The sequence below is a fragment of the Phoca vitulina genome, unplaced genomic scaffold (genome assembly GCF_004348235.1).
Source record: "Phoca vitulina isolate PV1807 unplaced genomic scaffold, GSC_HSeal_1.0 scaffold3, whole genome shotgun sequence".
Classification (NCBI taxonomy): Eukaryota; Metazoa; Chordata; class Mammalia; order Carnivora; family Phocidae; genus Phoca; species Phoca vitulina.
The window spans coordinates 86,636,791-86,653,368 of NW_022589706.1; the positions used below are offsets into that span (position 1 = coordinate 86,636,791).

Here is a 16,578-nt window from a genome sequence, read left to right on the forward strand (position 1 = left end):
ACACATTGTAATGGCTTCCATGAAGATATTTCCATATAAAGATTACATAAGCAAAACAAGATAATTTTGATTCTTGACAACAGGACTCATACCTGGCATGAAATATTAAATATCCTCCTCATGTAGACAATTATGGGATTGCTGTATTAAGATGTACAATAAGTGTACAAATTTCTTTAAAAAAAATAAAGGCAACAGCTGTTCCAGACCTCAGCTCTTTAAAACAAATCTGACACAAGGTTAAAACAAATTATAGAATCTCAGGTTTGGAAAGACTATTGAAGGTAATTTAGTCCAACCACACCCTTAATGAAAGAGCCACCCCTGTCAAGGGGTTGTCCAGGCTATGCTCAAACCCCTCACTACATCTCAAGTTGTCAATGTTTTTCTTCAAACAGATCTTACCATAGGGAAATTCATCATTATATTTAGACTAACTCCTTCCATTACATGTGTCAGCTAGTAGCTCTGTGTTCATTTTTAGGTCTATGCAGAACAAATTCAACTCTTTTCCAGGAAAGAGCCCTGAGATAGTTGAAGAGAGCTCCAAACATTCCCCTGAGCCTTTCCTTTTCCTCTTAAGTGGTGACAGTTCTGTTCACTCTTCCTACATGGAATGGTTTTAAGTATCTTGTCTTCCTGGACTTTTCCCCCAGAAGAAGTATAATTTGATATATTCTTAAAAGTATGGGGATGTCTGGGTGGCCCAGTCAGTTAAGCATCTACCTTCAGCTCATGTCATGATCCCAGGGTCCTGGGATTGAGTCCCACATCGGGCTCCTTGTTCAGGGGGGACTGCTTCTGCCTCTGCCTACCTCCTCCCCCAGCTTGTTCTCTCTCTCTCTCTCTGACAAATAAATAAATAAAATCCTAAAAAAAAAAAAAAAGAAAGAAAGAAAGAAAGAAAAAGAAAGTATGATACCCAGGACTGAGTACAATCCTCTGGAAGTGTCCTTTACAGAGTTGGGTAGGGTCATCTAACACCTTGTGCATAGTAGGGGAATGTATTTTTATTAATATAAGTTAGTTTAATTAAATTCATTTTAATCAGGGTTGAGGGAAGTGAAAAGAGTAGGACATCAAAAGCTTATTGCTTGCTAACTAAATGTGCCTGTTTTTTATTCTTTCTTTTTTCCATCACTGTTGTTCCCATAAAGAAAACTACAATCATAAATAGACTCCCTAGAAAATTGAGTGTATTGAGACATAAATATGTTACTCAGAAAGACAAATATATTTTTTATGCTGAGCTCTTAACTTCCATGAGAAGTTTTTATAGGATTTTCTGTAATTTATAGAAAAAATATAATAAAATTCTCATTTCTTTTGTACAAGAAGAGTTATGCTTGCTAAAGATTTGTATGTAAAATGTAATTCCTGAAATAAAAGAAGCTGGCCTAATTTATCACCATATCAAAACTATAAAACTAAGCTGGAAGAAATAACAGGAAATCTCAGCTTCATTACTGAAAAAGAATAATACAACCAAACTGGTCATTTTTTTTTTTTTACTTATCAGTAATAACATAAATTCAACCCAAGTGTAGTCTTATATTCAACTTACAAAGTCAATAAAATCTTGTATACAAATATATATGCATAAACACAGATATGTATTATATAGGTATGGATAGATGGAGATATATACATCAGAATATATATATATAATAACATATGTACATATATATAAAATACTCCTTTGTAATATTTTAGAACTAGGTTATAATGCAAGCAAGCAAAACTCAAAATATAAAAAATTTGGCCCACTTGTGTCTTTACTTTTCCTTTTATACTTTATATTCTAGAAGCCCAGAGTATTTTCCCTTACTGCATTTAGATGAGTTTTGCTACTATCAAAACCAATCTCTAGATCTATATTCACATCTACATCTATATCTGTATCTGTATATAGTCTCTTCAAGATGTAGTAGATGATAATTCAAGGTCTTCTGACACTACGGTCATTTATGAAGCTAGAATTATTTGGGCCCAGAGTTAAAAAGCAGAAAGAACCCCATTACCATCTGTTATTTGTGAAATAAACAGATTTCTGGGCCTCCACCTCCAGTAACGCAGGGACTACATGGAGCGTACTTATACTCATAAAAAAGGAGAAAGTTAAGGAGTGAAGTGAGCAGCCTAACAGCGTGCTATCTCCCGGGGCAGAGGTCCCTGAATAACCAGTTCTGCAACATGAATGGGGGCTGTGCTGCTAATGATGCTGTTAAGGACTAAAACAGAATAAACAATTATCATCTTCTGTGTAGTCTAATGATGCTGCGTAAATATATTTTTTTTGAAATGAGTAGAACCAAGTTGCTATGATTTCTGCATTGGTCATCAGAAACATCTACATCAAAATGAGAAGTCTTGCCCAATTTATGGGACCTGCTTGAGCCAAAGCTGGAAGTCGACCACCTATTTGATCATATTCAATACTATAGGCATTTCAATAAGCTGAGACCTTTTAAAAATCGTAAGACAATAAAAAGAGGGAGAAAATAAGGCTTCTCAGTGGAAATGATGATATAATCTGTAATTTTAGTTATCTAAAAAATCCTTTCTCAGTGGAGGCTTACGGTCAACTGTATGTCATTAAATTTAATTTAATCACTCCATTTTTAACTGGGAGAAGAAAATAATTTTTCATAAATTTATGATGAAACAATAAATGATTTTTTGTATACCATATAAGCTAATAGTGTAATGGATGATAATATTTTCAACTACTTGATTAGGCACTAATATTTAACTGAGAATATTTATAGTTAACCAGAGTAAAATAATTGAATTTAGTCCACACATAGCATAGATATTTCTTTATTCCTATTAAGAAAAATCAAATTTCTGGTAAGCAAAATCTAAAGAAGCAGGAAAAGAAAAATATAAAATAAACCAGAAAAGTACTAGTCTTTTTGTCTACAAAAATATAACTACATGGGCATAAGGCTGCATAGTTATATTTTTAGACAAAAAAAAGAAACATCAATTTTAATACAATTCTAAATAAATTGATAAAAACATTAAAAGCTTATTGCACTGTCACTTACAAACAACATGTTTTTCTTTGTATAAAACTCAGACAGAATTATTGGTTAGCTGAGAAGTAAATATTAAGAGAAAACAATACTATTATTATGTATCATTATCATCGTAATAAAAGCTATTACCCTTTTTGAGTCCTATGTTCTCAGCATTATACTAGTTGCTTTACAAACATTAGATAAGTTTATCACCACAACAAATGTTATGTGTATTTTATCATGTGCATTTTTCAGATGATAAACTTATAGCTAAGATGCCACATTCTCTGCCCAAGGCCAGTCTGTCTAACCCAAACTGATGATGTCTGATCTTGCCTCCCTGCCTTTAAAACACCACATTTAAAAAGCCACACTTTATGCCTTAACAATCATACTGATACATGTGTCCAGAGAATTTGATTTTCATTTTTATACTTCTATATTCTTGTACTCATAACACACACTTAAAACTAGAAATACATCATATTTTTATTTTTATAGAATATTTTATTGATTTAACATTAACAATAGAATTTCATACATACAAAATTTAATCAAACATTTATAGTTTTATTGTATTTTAATGTTATACGGGATCTTTATATTCAGAATCAAATCAGAGTAGTAAATTGCATAATAGGAGCCAAATTTTGAGGACATTAAATTGGTTGTAAAGTATTGAGCAAAAATGGAATAAAAGTTTAATTTTCTAAGTTAAAAAAAAAGAATGTTAAAACAATTTCTAAGAAGTAAAAATATCTTGAATTGTCATTAATTATTGACTAAGACTATATTTTACGTATAAATCTTTAGGAAAAAATATAATGGAAGATAAGGAAGAGTTCCCATAAATCAATACTCTAATTTTCTTAGTTTTCTAAGTAACATAAGTACATGAATGCAAGTGGTTTAAAATGAAATAAATTAATCTAGAACGTTGCATTATTATTCTCTATGTCAAATGAAACAGTAATTTTGAGAGCAAGATGAATTTAACCATGTATTTGCTTTTTCATAATTATTGAAAAGCATACAGTTTTAACTTTTAAGATTAAACTAACTTTACTACTAAAAGTTAAGTTTTCATTCTCCCTCTGCCGAGAACATATAAAATGATACTTGCTGTGAAATTAAGAATTTCTCACTGAAGGTGCACCCAACAAGGTTATATTTTTTGTTAGACTGAAATGTCCCTCACTAAAGGCTCTTGGTCTGAAATGTCCCTCAGCAGAAAAGAACGGCTGACCCATTTGCAGTTGCCACTAGGTGGAAGTCAAGACATTCCCCCAGTGCAAGCCCTTGTAATACGGAAGCTGGCCTTGCCAACACTTCACCCAGAACCCTAGTGTGGAAAGGAAGGCCCATGCCTGACTCACTGCCATGTGTAGGCCCCATGCCCTCTCAGATGCCCACAAACACGCTGACAGCTGTGTGCAGCCTTAACTGCCACCTCTCAGAATTTTGAATGTCAGCCAGGAATGTAAAAGAAAAGAGAAAACATCTTATAACCACAGCCAAGCTTGTGATGGCCTGATCACTCCAAAGCCTCTAAATCATGCTGAAGACTATCCACATAATCATTTTTGCAGATAAGTTTTCTTTTTTTAATCTTTTCCGCCAATGTATTCAAACAGCTCAACAGCTCTTGCTGTTACTCCTCATTCTAATCAGCCTTCCTCATACTTCAGACGTCAGTGGTTTGTTCAAGAGCGTATGAATTTGTATTTCCACCCAGGTTAAGACACAATGTCCAGGAGCTAGGCACTGTGGAGGGCCACGTACTTCACTGATCTGAGAGAAGCCAATCACTGTGAGTTTCTATGCAGAACACAGACCTAAAATAGCATATCCAGGTGTTATCATGAAAGTGGGCAAGCTTGATGGATTGACCATAATCACCTCAGAATTTTGACCATGAGCATCAAGGTAGGGTCTGGTCTGCCCAGTCCAGAAGGGCAGCTCAAAGTATCTTTTAATTCAGGCTTCATGAAGAAAATGAAGAGAGTTACTGAATAATCACTAAACCTACAGTATTGAAAAAAGTATATTTATAATTAACCTAATTATACTTTGGGGAGTCAAAACTTACATGTGGATTTTTGACTGTGCAATGAGGGGTGGGGGTGGTCAGAGCCCCTACTCCCCCTGTTGTTCAAAGGTCCATGGTATGTACCAAAACTACAACTCATCTGCAGTAAGGCTCCAATATAAATTTCCAATTATCTCCTCTCTAAAAACTGGTGAAAATTCATAGCAAAATGACCAAACATATAGTTTCTGTTCTGGTGCACATCAGTCTCCCTTCTCTCTTTGCACTGCCCATTTCTTTGACCTCTTCTATGTACTTCAGTCCTTTTCATGCCATATTAAAGAACCAAAGAAAGTGTTTTTTTATATTAGAGCCATCACCTAAAACTCTGCTAATGAAGTTAGTCAGTGTGTATTTCTAGTACAATCACTATCAGTAGATCCCTATTTGGGCTTGCTCCCTCCATTCTGCTCTGAAGAAAAAAAGAAGAAGCCACCAATGTTCACTCTCTATTAATGTGGCTCCAAGACCTAGGACAAGCCTGTCTGAGGGATTTGCTGGGTACTCTGCAGCTTGCTTCTTTTATTCAGGACCCAGGATGATTACAATTAGGAACAGATGCTAAAGCCAGGCTCTCTCCATCTGTGTCTTGGCTCTGTCACTAATTATCTATGAGGCCTTAAGAGACTTAGTGAGTCTTTTTCTGCTTCAGATTCCTCATCTGTACAATGGGGATAATTGGACTCATTCCTACAGTTCTGTGGGGATTAAATTACTTCACTGACGTTAAGGTACTTGAAACTGATCTTGGCATGTAGTGAGTATTTTATAAATGTTACCTACTTTTATTCTGCCCAGCTGACATCTGCTGCCCAACTAATTTAAGAGCCAATGTCTGAATACCCAAGTGGTGACCCTGATTCCTGTAACTGGAAAAGGAGATGTGTCTCATTTAATTAGCTAAGTGTTTTGATCATTAAGAAGGCATAACTAAATTCCAAATCTATGCATAAGCTCACCATAGGGAAGAGATGAGAGAACAGTAAAATCCTCCTTTTTCTTCTGGGAATTATGAGATCTAGGCGCTCATATTTAGGAGAAAGCTGTTGAAGTTTGGATTAAACCTGGGCTTTCTCTGTGTCCTTAAAACTCAACCTGGCCTAGTGTAATGGTTAATTTATGTGTCAACCTCGCTAGGCCACAGCACCAAGATATTTGGTCAAATGTGTCTGTATGATGCCATGGAAGTATTTCTTAGATGAGATTAACATTTCAATCAGTAGACATTGAGTATCCTCAATGTGGATATGAGTATCCTCCATAATGTGAATAGGCCTTATCCAAACAGTGGAAGGCCTTTAAAAAATGATTGCTCTCCTCTGAGGAAGAGGGAATTCTACCAGCTGACTACCTTCAGGCTCAAACTGCAACATCAGCTCTTCTGTGGGCATCCAACCTCCTGCCCTACTCTGCCCATTTTGGACTTGTAAGCCTTCACAATCACGTCAGTCAATTTCTTAAAATAGATCTCTTGACAGATGATATAGAGATAGAAATAGAGATAGAGATAGTGATAGAGATAGAGATAGAGACAAATGCATCCTATTGATTTTGTTTCTCTAGAGAAGCCTGACTAATACACCGAGCTTCTAAAAGTAGATTCTTGAATGCTAACAACCTATACTAGGTCCAGAGGGCAGAGTCACTCATGTCTTCTTCAATTTCCCTTGAGTGGATATTAGATGACACATGTTTTGTAATTGCTTTTGTGAGAGGTCAGGGACTGCCCAGCTGGTGGGCCTCCATATAGTGAGAACTTACCTAGCCCTGAGAGTCGCTTGGTGAATTTACAAAAACAGCACTGGATTCACAAAAAACAGTGCAAAGATGTACTTTCATTTTGTCTCTTTTCAAAAAGCATGAGCTGCAAATCTATGAAATTTTGTAAAAACACAAATTTTCATTCAATTACAAAATACCAAAGAGGTAGCTTCTTAAATTTCAACTGCATAGCACAACACTTTCTCTTTAGATTGTTTCCTGTATCAGTGAACAATGCATTGACAGCAAGTACCCATCCAATGTGTTACAAATGAATTACAGGTGTGTTGTGACTATTGTTCCTATCAGCTCTTGGATAAGCTGGGGAGAGTCTGGGTGGTCAAGTTCCTGGACCAACCACCTCTAGCCAGGAGTGTCTTTTTCTAGAGCTCCTCAAAGGACTGCTCCAGTAGAACGAAGATTGATTGTGTGCCTCCTGGTCACCATGGGCAGCAAAAACCAAGAGTGACATCCAGCTCTATTCACTGTTCTACCATGACACACTAAATATAAGCCACATTTGCTATATTACCTGAACATCTACTTCAATAGCTAGCTCACCACTGCCCACCATGGATACAGGGCCCGAGGAGCTACTGAAGGAGTTCATGATCCAAGCACCCATGAAGTATAGCATACAACCTAAGGTTATAGCTCTAAAGGGCTGGCTGATAAGCTGAAAGGGAGGCTGGCAAGCACACCTCTAGGCAGTGGCTCCGATCTTCACTTCTGTTGGTTACTTCTCTTTGATGTTGCTTATATGCTGTCATAGCAGGGTACGGGTAAGTTGCAGGCTGACTGTTCTACCTACCTATGCATTTCTACTGATTATAGCTTTATTATTTGAAATACACTTGATATGAAAAATGATTACATTCTATATCTCTTTACATTATAAGATATTTTAACAGTACATCTGTCACTCAAAGACAATTTGATTCTTAGATAATAATTTCAACTGGCATAAATTTTTAAATGGTAAAAATATGTTTTAAAAGTATTCTCTGCTGTTGGGGCACCTAGCTGACTCAGTCAGTCAAGTGTCTGACTCTTGATTTTGGCTCAGGTCATGATCTCAGGGTCATGAGATCAAGCCCTGCATCAGGCTCCGCACTGGACATGGAGCCCAAAGATTCTCTCTCCCTCTGCCCCTCCTCGCTCACACACACTCTCTCTCTCTCTCTCTCAGGAAAAAAAAAAAAAAAGTATTCTCTGCTATTTAAATAATTTCTCAAGGTGCTTGGGTGGCTCAGGCGTTAAGCATCTGCCTTCGGCTCAGGTCATGATCCCAGGGTCCTGGGATCAAACCCTGCATCGGGCTCCCTGCTCAGCGGGGAGCCTGCTTCTCCCTCTCCCACTCCCCCTGCTTGTGTTCGCTCTCTTGCTATATCTATCTCTGTCAAATAAATAAATTTCAAAAAATCTTTTAAAAAAAGTAATTTCTCATCAGTGATTATTACCAAGAATTTGAAGTGATCATAATTTAAAAATCTTATAAAATTTTTTCATATTAATTTATCTAGATGTTTATGCAATTAGATACTGAATTTTTAGTAAAATAGTAAATTAAATATTAATTTCCTCTCATACTACTCTGTATTTTATTATTATCATCATAAATTCCCTGCAGATTAACCCTTGCAAACATTGCAAACATTATCATTGCCTCTATGTACTGTGATTAGATACAAGATAAGAAACACTGGCTTAAATAGACTATTTTGCAGCATATCCCAATAAATCCCCAGATTTTTGCAGCACTATCTACTCCTTGAAGCCTCATAAAGGTAAGTTTATGCCTACTTTATTATTATATCTTCAATTTCTTGTCTGGTGACTAGCCCAACAAATATACGGTAAAGGAAAGAATAACTGACAAGTATGGAAAAAGTCACTTTCTTTCAAAATAAAATTTCATAACTTTAGCTATTTAGTTATGAGTAGTAGAAACTTCCAGAATTCCTTAGGGGAAATTCTTTTTTTTCTTCAAAGAAACACCTTAAACTTTGACTAAGAGTCCAAACTACTTAGCAAGGAAGAAAGAATTCTAAGTCAGCATTTCAAAAACCAATAATAGGGGCACCTGGGTGGCTCAGGCCTTAAGCATCTGCCTTCCGCTCAGGTCATGATGCCAGGGTTCTGGGCTCCCTTCTTGGAGGAAAGCCTGTTTCTCCCTCCCCCACCCCCCCCCCCAACTTGTGTCCCGTCTCTCGCTGTGTCTCTCTCTGTCAAATAAATAAATAAAATCTTTAAAAAAAAAAAAAAAAACAGTAGTAATGACCAATATCAGCTCTGACCCTGCAGATTCCCTCTGATCTCTTCCCACCATAAAATCCACCCCCCAAATTCTCCCTCTTTCCTAGTCTGACTCCTAAAAATGACTAGGTCGAACATCTTAAGTTTTTCTCTTTAAAATAAATAATAATAATAATAATTAGAGGGTTTCTTGGTTTTGTTTCTTTGTTTGTTTTTAACATGTGAGTCCTTACAATAGTTTTTCTGTAAGTCAGTGACCAGCTCCCAAGAAAGATTTTCCTACTGTTGTTACAATGTTTTTCACAAAGGTTTCCACCCTTCAGTGACATTGCCACTCTGTCAACTTTGCTGAAATTTCACTTTAAGTCAAAATTTGTTCATATATTTACAAATTACCAGTAAGTGAAATAAAAGGAAACAGATAAGCAGAAAATATATACAAAGTTCTTATTGCAAGAGTAATAGCAAAGCATCATTTAATAAAGTAACACTAGATAAATTTACCAAGCTTCCTGGTATGCCTACCACCTTCACCACAATCAGAGTCAAATGGAAACACCCTTAAATATTTTCCCTTCTAAGAGTAGCATCTACCCAGAAGTAAAAGCTACAGTTGAGGAAAATTTGATTTTGACTTCAGATAAAAAAGTTCCTGCAGGAATATACGAAAAACAACAGGCAAACACACAAAGGAATGGCAGATATTTTGTCTGTGAGGCCAAAGTAATTTACCATTTTACCCACCCACATGTACCAAATTTGAAAAACTGGAATATGGTTTATTTATTACGTGACTATCACTTTTCCTAAAATCTATGGCCCGCTATATCTCCCAGTAGTTGAAGCCCAAAATGGTATGCCACCTTAGGAAAAACGTAGGTGGGTTTAGCAAAGCAAGGTTTACCAAAGTCATCAATTACATATTTCTCTGGACCTGTGTGGTTAATCTGTTTTTAACTGAGCTCTATGCTGTCATATATTTAGTAAACAAATGGGCATAAGTGCAAACATCACGATTGTTTATAGCACAAATATCATGCAGCTTGCAGTTTTGGAAGACCCCATTGGCAAGCCTTAAAACTAAAAGTGTTTAATGTTCAGAGGTATTCTTTTCTTACACTTGCTCATGATATTCTTGTTTTCTGAACCTCACAAACCCAGCTGTTAGCTCAAATGACATGGCAGTTGAATGGACATACCAAAAAGCTCTTATTAAACAGAGATTCTTTCTGGTTCCAGTTTATTTCTCCACTAAACAAAAGGTAATTTCACACTTGCCTGGAAAAAAACACTTTGATTACTTTGTGATGAGGAATTCTTGATTATTTGATCAACAAACAGTAGATTACAATTCTCTTTCATGCACAGTCTATTCTCCCACAATAAAAGGTATATCACAAGAAAAATAAAAATTTCCTTAACTGGCTTTTGAGGCATTACTAGTGATGAAATTCTTTTAAAATAATAATTCTAAATAGCTGGATGCCTACTGTTCCTTCCAATTCATATCTGAGTTTGATGTCCTTAAGGAAAAAATACTGATTATGTCTAACATTTTCCCCAAAATCTTAGATCCCCTAGAAAAAGAAGAAAATTACAGTACATATAAAAGATAGTTATCCTTTTGCCTGTTGTTCTCAAATAGCTTGGAAATATGACACAAATCAAGAAAGGTCGGTACTACTTGCATTACAAGCCTAATAAATTAAATATTGAAGGTAAAGAAAGCCTAAGACTTAAAAGTGTAGACAAACATACTACTCATTTGAATTTCTCATTCCAGAATAATATGCAGTTACCTGATGACTTCAGCCCAGTAAAAAGTTTGTTAGTTTTCAAAATTCCCCAAGTCCCTCTTCCTTTTGCTAAATTTCACTGACTATATATTTGTGTAACATATACAACAGAACTAGAGGCTTTTAGAGCCAGAAGCCTTTTAGAACTGACTGTTGAACATATGTCACAGGCAAAGCAATGTCTCCAATACTTAATATGCTAGAGGTCTTAAGGGACTTGCTCAAGGTCACACAGCTGGTTAGTGAATAAAGCAAGACTAGACCCAGCCTCTGGAGTCCTGGTTCGGTGGCAAGTGTTTCTCATTTGCTGCTGCTTGTTTAGCATGAAAGACTTGGAGAAAAGAGGTGTCGACCGTCAGTGCTCTACTACTGAGGACAAATGTAGCATCACTTAATCAGAATTCAGTCCTTCATTGAGCAAAGTCTCAAAGTGACATCTACTGGAATACCCAGTCTCTATGGAGAAATTTAATTAAACTTCAGTACCTTTATTCCAGCACAAATATTGTGAGGGAAAACAACTCAATTCCTCTGACATTTTTGCAAATAGGTTTAGTGGAATCCATTCTGTTTACTTTTACTGACATTTGTTTTTCACTCAATTATCCCACATGGTTATTTTTTTCTTTTCATAATTTATTGCTAGCAACTTAGCCATAAGAATAAATACAAGTAATTCCTTTCTTTGGTACAAGCACCAGAGCTTAGATTCATAACAACTGAAGAAAATAAACACTCACTTTACCCCTCCCCTTTCTTTTTCCTAATAGTTTTGGTTTACTTATTAATCAGACTGGTGACAGCACCAGAATCCAACCAGGAAAAATTTAACCTCAAATGCATCAGGGGTTTCCCCTCACATGGCCCTAACACTTCAGAAAATAATACGCTTTACTGGATTAGACATTTGCCACATAACTAAATATGACAAACATTTTTTATCTTGTACACATTTCTGATTTTTGCATACCTTTATTTTGAAATTTCTGTGCAGTCTTACAAATTTCAGAAAGCCTTCAATGCAAAAAGTCCTATTCCTTTTTTTAATCCATGAAGTGTCATTGAGTGGACATGAAACAACTAATTTTTAAGAGGATGACAAATATGTAGTGTAGAGCAGTACTGCTCAAACTCTACCATGAACATGAATCCACCTGGAGATCATCATAAAATGCAGATTCAAATTCAGTAGATATTGAGTGAGGCCTGAGAGTCCACATTCTAACAAGTTTTCAGGCTAGACATTAGTCTGCACTTTAAATCGAGTGTAGAGGAAAGGGCATTTATCTTGGAGCTGGGGAGATCTGGATTGAAATCCAATCTCATTGGTTCCTGGCAGTGAGAACCTGAGAGAGCCCACACCCTCCCCCAGAGTACTCCTTTCTCCCCCTACAATACTCACAGCCTCACCACTATCATCAGCCTTGATCCACTGGGACTGACCTCATCATACCCTTTATCCTACTCCGTGTCAGGCCACCCTTAGACTCCCAGGCTGCCTCTCAACTCCCGCAATTAAATCCCTGTTAGCCTCTGTGAACCTATTTTGTCTCCCTTTCCCATCTCTCCCCAAGTTCTGAAATCCTTCCACTCTATCTTCCAAAACTCAGTCAGCCATCGCAAAATCCCCTGCGTTCATTCTCCAACTACTCTCTGAAGGCCTTTCCCCCCTTCATGCTTTAAGAGAAACCCGGCTATCCATTGAGGAAATTACCACCACTGCAGTTCCCTCAGTGGTGTTTCTTTCATCTCTGGTTCTCACAGTACTAGACCTAGAAGTAGAGAACATGTCCTTGGTGCTCCTTATTGCTGCTTTCAGACAATTTTCCAATCTTCCCTCATTCCTAAAAACTGCCCATTTAGGATCTCTGCCCTCAGATTATATCACCCATGAGTCCGCATTGCTTTTGTCACAACAACCTAGCCATCCCATGGTCATTACCTTAGACTTCGTTTCTACCAATAACTGCATCTTCTCTTTAGTGCCAGTTGCATGCATCCTACTTTCTGACATCACCTCCTTTCATTTCATCCTCTTCTGTCTGTTTCTGTACCTCAATTCTTCCATACCATTGATGCTGCGAAGCCATTCATCCTATCATCTTTTCAGTGTTTCTCATCCCTTTAGCGTCCTTATTTCCATCCTTTTCCATTTTACATTTCATTGTCAATGGGTACTGACTCCCTTACCTCTCTACAGTTTTGCTGCTCTTGTTTTCCAAAACTATAATCTTATTTAAATCAAATTTCTGCCTAGTCCAAACCTTCTTCTGTGCTAAACCTGGTGGAGAAAAATACAAACCAGGATAACTGGTCTTGCTTTAAATACTTGACTCAAGTGCTCTACCATTCATACCAAACATCTCTAGTCTATACTCTTTAATTTATTTTTTTCCAAAGATTTCATTTATTTATTTGACAGAGATAGTGAGAGAGAGAGAAAGCACAAGCAGGAGGAGCAGCAGGCAGAGGGAGAGAGAGAAGTAGGCTCCCCACTGAGCAAGTAGCCCGATGCAGGGCTCGATTCCAGGACCCCGAGATCATGACCTGAGCCGAAGGCAGACGCTTAACGACTGAGCCACCCAGGCGCCCCTCTATACACTCTTTTAATCATTATACTCTCTCAAGATCTCAATACCTCTCCTCCCACTGTTATCCTCAGCTAATAACCTTGCTTCGTATTTTACTGAATAAAAAAATTGATGCAATAAAAAAACAATGCCCACATTCTTCCAACAACACATCTACCCACATGCCTACATGAGCAAACATCTTTGCCTTCCTATCTGTCACCATTGTTGAATTGTCCAATGCTCCTATCAAAAAGTCAATCTTTATGCACTAGATATTTCCTCTCACTAATCCAGCCCAGCCAAGCCTGCAGATAGCTGAAACCCTGGCCAACACCTGAATGTAACCTCCTGAGAGACCCTGATCCAGATTCAAAATTTCTGACCCATAGAAAGTATGAGTTAAAAAAATGCTTATTGTTTTAAACCACTAGATTGTGGGGTGATTTGTTACAGAGCAATAAACATAATAAATGAATGAATGAAATGACCAATCACAAGATCAACATCATATCCACTAGATAATTAGGAAGGATTTACAAACCAGTCAGCTGAAGAGCTAATTTTCACATACCAGGAGGGGAGGTACAGCATGTAGTTCTTCTAGATAATAGGGGCTTATAAGGGAAGTTGATAAAGAGTGGAGTCTTTATACAGAATTGTAGAGTATGAGTAAAACATCTTCCATTCTTCTGAACCCCAGTGGAAAAGAAAAACTCTCTAGCCAAAAAGAATATGGATGCCCACTCTCCAGGCAGAGGTAACATCTATTTTCAGTTCAGTAGGGTGGAAGGGAGGTCCTAACATCCATGGGGCCTCAAGAAAGCTGAGTCATTTCTTGCCTCTCCTGAAGATGAACAGCATTTACATCAGCTAGTCCTAAAGGGTACAATGAAAGCAATGTGTGTCACTGCTGCCCCTTTCTTCTGGGGCCAGCTAACTTGTACAAATTCTTATTGGAGTGGCCATGCAAACCAGAAGCAGACAGCATCACATTGGGAGCAACCAAGTGTTTAGGGGCCAGGCTGCCCACTCATCATTGATAGCCAAATATTCAGGGCCCAGAGCTCCCAGGTTAAAAATAACCCACCATGCCCTTTAAATCACAATTAAAATATCAATGATAGTTTCACATTTGTAGATAATATGGGAGCCTAAATTCAAACTCCTGTTTGATGAAGAATTCCTCAGTTAGTTTTATGTCTAAGCCCATAAGTGTTAACTTTAGGAAAAAGTTTAATTACCAGAGAGGGAAAAGGTCTCATTACAAAGTAGTTTTTTGCTTGCAGGGCTCTAGGCCCCCAGAAATTCCTACCAAGATACTTGAGAGTATCTATCTCTTGAAAAATTGATTAATAGATATGTAGATAGACACACACACACATTTAGTTAAATTCATGTAAGTATAATTTTTAAAATGTAGCAATAAAAGGTATTTTGCAAAACATAAGTAGAAAACTATCAAATAATTAGAAAATGTTTCCATTTATTTTAAACTTTTTCCTCTACCAGCAACTTCAAACCAAAAGACACATTTCTCCTAGGCTTTACAAAGCATCCAACAATGAAGGTGGTCAAATCTTACACCTATAGTTTAGATGTTCCAGTAGAGAAGTATAAAATTTTTTAAGCACTTTAATTTGTTTACAGAAAAGATACATTTGAATATCCAGTATTCTAAGTGAAAGATCTTTACTACCATAAAGCAGTTGATGTTTTCATATAATTTGAATGTACCCAATATTAATTATATCTGTGGCCATGATTAATACAGAAGCTATCAAGTCATTTGTACTAACTCATATAAAACATGCTCTTTGAACTTCATCTTCCCTCTAGCTACACTCACTCCCATGATGATCTCATCCAGTTACTTGGCTTTAAACATCATCTATACACTGATGATTCCCAAATTTATATCTAGAGCCAGACAGCTCCTCTGAACTCCAGACTCATATATCCAGCTGTCTATTTGACATCTCCATTTCGAGGCCTTACATGCATTTTACACTTATCTTGTCCTAAACCAAACTTCTGATCTTCTTTCCCAAACCTTCTCCTCCCACGGTCTTCTCCATCTCAGTAAATAGGAACCTTATCCTCCTAGTTACTCAGGTCAAAAATTTGGGAGTTATCTTTGACTCCTCTCTTTCTTTCACGCCTGACATTGAATCCATCAGCAAATCCTGTCAATTCCACCTTCCATATCACTCAGAATACAACCACACTATCTCCACCTGCTGCTGTGTTGATCCAAGGCACCATCATCTCTCACCTGGATTACTCAGTAGCCTCCTTACTGGCCTCCTACCTCTGTCCTGCTCCCTGTAACCTGTTAGATACACAGCATTCAAAGTGATTAACACACAAATGATTAAGAAAAGCAGGTCATCGCTTTGTTTAAAACCCTAAAATTGCATCTCATTTCAGCAAACTAAAAGCCAATTCTATAGGGTCCTATATAATCTCCACATCACACACCGTCTACCTCCTCTACCCTGTTACCTCACTCATTCATATCCTATTATTATCCCCATTGTTCATTCTACTTAAGTTGTTCTAGCCTCTTTATTGTTCCCCAAACACTCAGGGCCTTGGCAGTAGCCCATCTATTGTCTGGGATGCTTTGGAACCACATGATGCTTTGGAACCAGTTAGCCACATGGCTCATTACCTTACTTCCTTCAAGTTCTTGCTGTACTGTAACCTCCTCAGGGACTCCCCTATTGAAAGTACAATCCCTACCCTATTCAGCAATACTATTCTCCTTTGCTTTATTTTTCTCCATAGCCCTTTTCATCTAACAGTGTAAATAATTGTTTTCTGTTTGTTTCCCTACACAAGAATGTAAACTTCCCCAGGGCAAAAGCTTCTGTCCATTTTGTTTACTACTATCCAGCCCACTCTTAGAATATGCTTAGCAAATAGTAGGCACTCAATAAATGTTCACTGGGGCACCTGGGTGACTCAGTCCACTAAGCATCTGCCTTCGGCTCAGGTCATGAGCTCCAGGTCCTGGGATTGAGCCCCATATTGGGCTGCCTGCTCAGTGGGGAGTCTGCTTCTCCTTCTCCCACGGCCCC

At 37.3% G+C, this 16,578-nt stretch overlaps 1 pseudogene; it reads right to left on the minus strand.

The window, feature by feature from the left end:
- Window positions 1-7,483, minus strand: part of LOC116630294 — a 104,219-nt pseudogene extending 96,736 nt beyond the window's left edge.
- Window positions 7,484-16,578: the final 9,095 nt, after the last annotated feature.